Source organism: Magnolia sinica, chromosome 4 (genome assembly GCF_029962835.1).
Source record: "Magnolia sinica isolate HGM2019 chromosome 4, MsV1, whole genome shotgun sequence".
Classification (NCBI taxonomy): Eukaryota; Viridiplantae; Streptophyta; class Magnoliopsida; order Magnoliales; family Magnoliaceae; genus Magnolia; species Magnolia sinica.
This window is the reverse complement of record NC_080576.1, coordinates 8,895,865-8,902,033: the sequence shown is the minus strand read 5'-3', so window position 1 is coordinate 8,902,033 and position 6,169 is coordinate 8,895,865.

Sequence of the window (6,169 nt, the reverse complement as noted above, 5' to 3'; positions counted from 1 at the left end):
TCGGAAACAATGAGGATTAAACGCTTACCTTTAAAACCTCTTTGGGTCATAGAAGCTTTCGAACAAGCTAATATTTATACTTTACCTTATTCCATGTCTTTTTTTACTTATAAAAAGGTTACATCTCAAATAAGCATCATAGTCAGCTCGGAAAGGTTTCAATGGTGGCCATCACTGTCCCACTGATTTCTGTGGTGGGGTCCACTTGAACTTTGTATCTACCTAATTCTTTAGCTCACTTCCTAAAATGATCTCTCCAAATGAATGGATGGAATGGATACAACACATACATTATGGTGCGGCCCACAAAATGTGGTCAACAGGGGATCAAGAAAAGAAATGACCTGAAAAGGCATTTATCGTTACGCGGTCTAGTGCTTGCACTGCCAAACGTAGAGAGACGTAAAACAAACTAACGAAAAGAGCATTAATGATAATGCAATGGGCTCCTGACGTTCTACCAATTTTGTTTCAACGCGTCACTTCAGTAGCATCTTGGCAACCGAAGTGTTCAGTATCTAATCCGCTTCCCAACAGCTCACACGAGGAAATTCGTGTCATTTTCCAACGGCGATGATTCCGAAGTAATAATTCGGGACTGGTCTCCTGAGATAGTTCACCACCATTTTAAGTCATCATACTCACACGTGACAATGATGACTAAAAGTAGAATAATGAGTGGCAAGAAAACACTGCTTCTGCTATTTTCTCAATGTAAATTTTCAATTATGCTCCGTACACATCTTGGGCAGTGATTTGGTCAGCCTGGATTTGCAGACAAGCCTTCATGTGGACAGGATGAGAGTCATCACCACTTTTTAAATGTGGCTGAACTAACACATGAGCTGTGTCAGATATTCGAATCCAAATGCGATAAAAACAAAGAGCCTTTCAAGTGGTCAGCATTTCAAGACAAATGGGCGGCCTCCAATACAACCAATTCAGGTACCAGGGCCATCTCTGTCAGGGTAGGGTAGGGTAGGGTAGGGTAGGGTAGGGCAGGGTGGGTTGGGCATGGTTGGTGCTCAAATCAAGTCTAATTCAAGGTTTTTATGCAACTGTGATCTAATTCAACTCAACCACACATTGAAAATTCTCAACCCAAGCTCAACCTGTGCGCGATTCGTTGGGTTGCTCGTGTGAATATATGCTAATATATTTATTATTACATTAGTTTATTATATTTTTAATTGATATTTTTTTGTTCTTATAATTTTATTAATTATATATGTAGTTATTTACCGCAAAACATTTCATTTTTTAAAGACAAATAAGCTAAAATATAAGACAACTACTCTTTTAAAAGTTGTGTTATGTATCACACAATCTATTTGGGAGAGAAGTTCGGCATACTTTGCTAGCTTTAGCCATTGAAAATGATGTGGACTGATGAAATCGAACGGTACTAGAAATTTACATGCCTTCAACACAGATAATCCATACTCAATTATAATTTGTAATTGAATTTAGGTTTGCATTAGGCTGGGCAACCCAATACATCAACCAGATCCCAACTCAAAATTTATCAAGGTTGGTGTTTGTATAGCCCAAGCTTGAGATTGAACCTAATAACACAATGTAGCTCACGGGTTGGTTGGATGGAACCCGCCTAATGTACTCTCTGCACCGTTTGGATACCACCTTCTAGGAATGGACTAGGTGAGGCCCTGGCCTCATTGAAGATGATGCAACTCTTATTGTGTAGGCCAACTTAATGTATTTTTTCTACATTCATGCCAGCCTCATTGAAAATGATGCAACTCTTATTGTGTGGGCCAACTTGATGTATTTTTTTTCTACATTCATGCCAGCCTCATTGAAAATGATGCAACTCTTATTGTGTGGGCCAACTTGATGTATTTTTTCTACATTCTTGCCATCCTACTATTTTTTAATATGATTTTATATAATGAATCAAAAAATTGTGGCATATTTAACTTTAACGCTAGCCATATTATAGTTTGGACTGAAAGTTGGGCAATTTCGACCCGACCGACCCGTGACAGACCCAACATTGGGTTGGGCTTAGAGAGGATGTATTGAGTCCAATCTCAAGCTTGAGTTATACAAACACCAATCTGATAAAACTTGGGTCGGGCTCGAGTTGAGGTCCTGGGTTGCCCAGCCCAACCCGAACCTGAACAATATATAAGTTATTTATAAATTATAATTGAATATGAATTGTCTGTATTAAAGGCATAAGAATTTTCAGTGCCATCAGGTCTCAGTCCACATTATTTCCGATGACTCAAGCTAACAAGATATGTCAGATTTCTCCCTCCCAAATAGATTATTTGCTACAAAACACGACTTTTAAAGGAGTAATTGTCCTATATTTTAGTGTGTTTGTTTAGAAAAAATGAAGCTTTTATGATAAATAACTCTATATATAATTAACGAAATTATAGATAAAAATAGATGTATATTGAAATATAATAGACTAATGTAATAGTAAAAATATTAGCATGTATTTACCCGAACAATCCAACTAACCTTACCAAGCTCGCCTGGGTTGAACTTGGATTGAGAATTCCCAACCGAAATTGGGTTGGGTTGGGTTATGGTTGAAGCATAGTGCCCACCAACCCGGACCCACCCGCCAGACCTTCAGCCTTAGTCAAAGTAAATAGTGGTGATTGAATACACCACCGTGAAAAACTTACCAGGGCCTGTCATGGACAGCTCATGAATCAAGCATAGCCATTATTTTTCTTCACTTTAGTACAGGGAATGCTGACCATTAGGCACTTTTATTTCGTACCATCCATTGAAGGCCACATATCAAATGCGTAGGATTATCCGATATATCTTTATTTTTAACAATTTAACCATCCGCAGCAAGACCCACTAGATGGACGATCCCGATTGATACATAACCGTGCCGCGTGTGCTGTGGCGATACGGCTCTACTATTTTTACTGTTCTACAAGCGATCGCGTATCTACTTCGCGCATCAACTCCGGATCGGAATCCACTTGCTGTGCGCTCCGGGTAAAACATCCAAGCTACGCAGAGCTCACCATACCGTAGTGTGTGTGAAATCCACTCCGTCCATCAGGCGAGCCTTCTTCTTTTAACCGTACATACCATTTAAAAAAAAGACTCCCAAAACTTTTAGTAGGCCAGAAACAGGAACATCGTAAAATAAAGCCTCAAACCTGTAGATTCATGCAGTTAATTTTTCTTTTTTAATTTAAATTTTTTTATGAGGCGTATCTTTGGAATTGCCCTTTCATCCCGGTGGGCCTCATCTGATCAATGGGTTAGATGAAATATAAACAACATAGTGGGCCCAACGCAAGCCTATGGTTGTCTTCCACCCTCACTTTTTTCCCGAGTGTGGCCCACTTGAAAAGTGGATTGGGATGATTTTTGTCCGTAGGTTTGAAGAACAAGGGGCGAACCTTATGGACAGAATGTATGCCGCAAGGGTGGGCCCACAGATGGGACGTCTTACGGATCGCGTACAATGGCCGTTGAATATTGCGGGCCTTCGTATCGGAGTCCATACAGACAGAAAATTGCAATTGCAAATCGCATATGATGCTTTAGCTACTGACAGGTTGAGTTGCGAGACTCGCTATTGAAGTTACGTCACCAAGTTCTGTAGGCCTCAACTTGATGCATGTGTTATATCTACGCCGTCCATCCATTTATAAGGATTAGTTTAGGGCATGATACAAAGAATAAGGTAGATTCAAAGCTGGAGTGGACCCACCATATAAAACAGTAGGGAGAGTGACATCCACCGTTAAAACTCCTGAGGGCCACAAAAGTTTTCGATCAAGTTGATACTTGTGCTTTCCTTTCTTTCATATCTTAGTTAACACATGAACAAGTTAGCTCTCGAATAAACATCACCGTGGACCTTAGGAAGGTGTGGATGTCATTCTCCCACTGCTTTTTATGGTAAGGTCCACTCCAGCTTTGGATCTGCCCCATTCTTTTGGATCATGCCTAAAATGATATGTTCAAATGGATGGACGGCTTGGATACAACATTACATCATGGTGGGCCCACAGAACTTGGTGACGTCAGTCTTGCTGCTCGACCTGTCAGTAACTAATCCACGTCCCGGTGCTTCCCTGGCCATTTGTTAAACAGTGGCAACTGATTCACAGTACGCGGCGAACGTGAACCGGTACCACCTAGCTAGAAAGTCTTCGTTGCGACAGCAACCGTGAATCGAGCGTGGTCCAGCATTGCCCAAAAATCACGATCCCCACCATCCAATTGGCAGCCATCGGTGGCAAACTTAAAATGAAATGATAAAAATCAGATGATTAAGGTTGCCTGATCAGTAAGATTTTCCATACGGGAGAGGATTGGGTGTGTCCCGGCATCACCCAACACGGTGCAGCTGGACTTGGGGCCCACCCTAATATGTCTATTATATATCTATGCCGTCCATCCGTTTTGCCAACTCATTTATTTAGGAATGAGATAAAAATGAAGCACATCCAAATCTCATGTTAGTCACACCACAAGAAATAGTGGTCATTGAACATCTACCGTCAAAGAGTTCCTAATGCCACCATAATACCCACCCTAATGTTTATTTGCTATACACCATGTTGATAGGGTCCCATGGACCTGGATGAATGGAAAAAACAATATCAGATTGTTCCAAAACGTTCCCGGCCAACGGGAAGTATATAATGGTCAATCACCACCGTTTCCTGTGGTGTGCTCCACTTCAGATTTTGAACTGCTTCAGTTTTGGGCTAATGCCCTAAAATGAGCTAATAAAAAAGGATGGACGGCCTGTGTATAGTATACATACAACAAGGTGGACCCCACTGTTAGGGCTGCACCGTGTTGGGTCTTCCTTTCTTCGGACGCATTAGGGAGAGTCTCCACTGAAGTGACATCACCAAGTTATGTAGGCCCCACCATAATGTATGTTTTGTATTCACACCGTCCATCCATTTGGAGAGATCATATTAGGGCATGATACAAAGAATAAGTCAAATCCAAAGCTGGAGAGGATCCCATCACAAAAAACAGTGGGAAGAGTGACGCCCACCATTAAAAAGTTATAAGGGCCACAAAAGTTTTCGATCAAGCTAATATCCGTGTTTTCCCATCTTTCATGTCTGCATTAACACATGAACATGTTAGATCTCAAATAAACATAATGGTGGACCTTTGGAAGGTTTCAACAGTGGGCATCACTCTCCCCACAATTTTATGTAATGGGTCCACCCTAGCCTTGGATCTACCTCACTCTTTGGACCATGCCTTCAAATGATCTCTCCAAATAAAGGGACGGTGTGGATACAACCCATATATCATGGTGGGCTCTTTCGCACGGAGTCTCCATACTCAACCTTTCATTATCCCATCCGCTTCCTCGTTCGACACGCGCAACTCGGACAGGATTAGGTACTAAGAGTTTGAGTAGTTAGATTAGCTACTGGAGTGACGTCACTAAGTTTGGTGGGGGCCCACCATGATGTATGTTTTATATCCACCCGGTCCGTTCATTTGGAGAGACACCATGATGTATGTTTGTATCCACACCATCCATCCATTTGGAGAGATCAGGACGAGAGGTAAAGAATGGGTCAAATCCAAAGCTCCACTGGACCCACCACAGAAAACAGTGGAAAAGTGATGACCACCATTAAAAACTTATAAGGGTCACAAAAGTTTTTGATGAAGCTGATATTTGTGTTTTGCCTTCTTTCATGTCTGTGTTAACCTGTGAGCAGTTTGGGTTTTAAATAAATATGATATGGACCTTAAGAAGGTTTCAACGGTCTATTTTCTATGGTAGAGTCCACTATAGCTTTGTATCTATCTCACTCTTTGGCTCTTGTCTTAAAATGAACTCTCGGAATAAATGGATGGCGTGAATCCAAAACATACATCATGAAAGGGCCCACAGAACTTGGTGACGTCACTCCTGTAGGGAGTCTCGCTCCTCAACCTGTCATTAGCTAACACGCGTCCGCGCAACTCACAATTCGGATGTTCTCGATTGAAGTAAATAGTTCATGTATAGCACATTAGCTGCAAAAATCGTGTTTGGCCCGACCGATCCCATGGGATTTGGTGGGATGGAATGGTTTTTAAGGTAATAATAGTGGTGTCATAATATGTCTGTTTATCCCGTGGGTTTGGGATAGCCCATGGGATATCCAGCGGGGTGTTTGGATGGTCACAA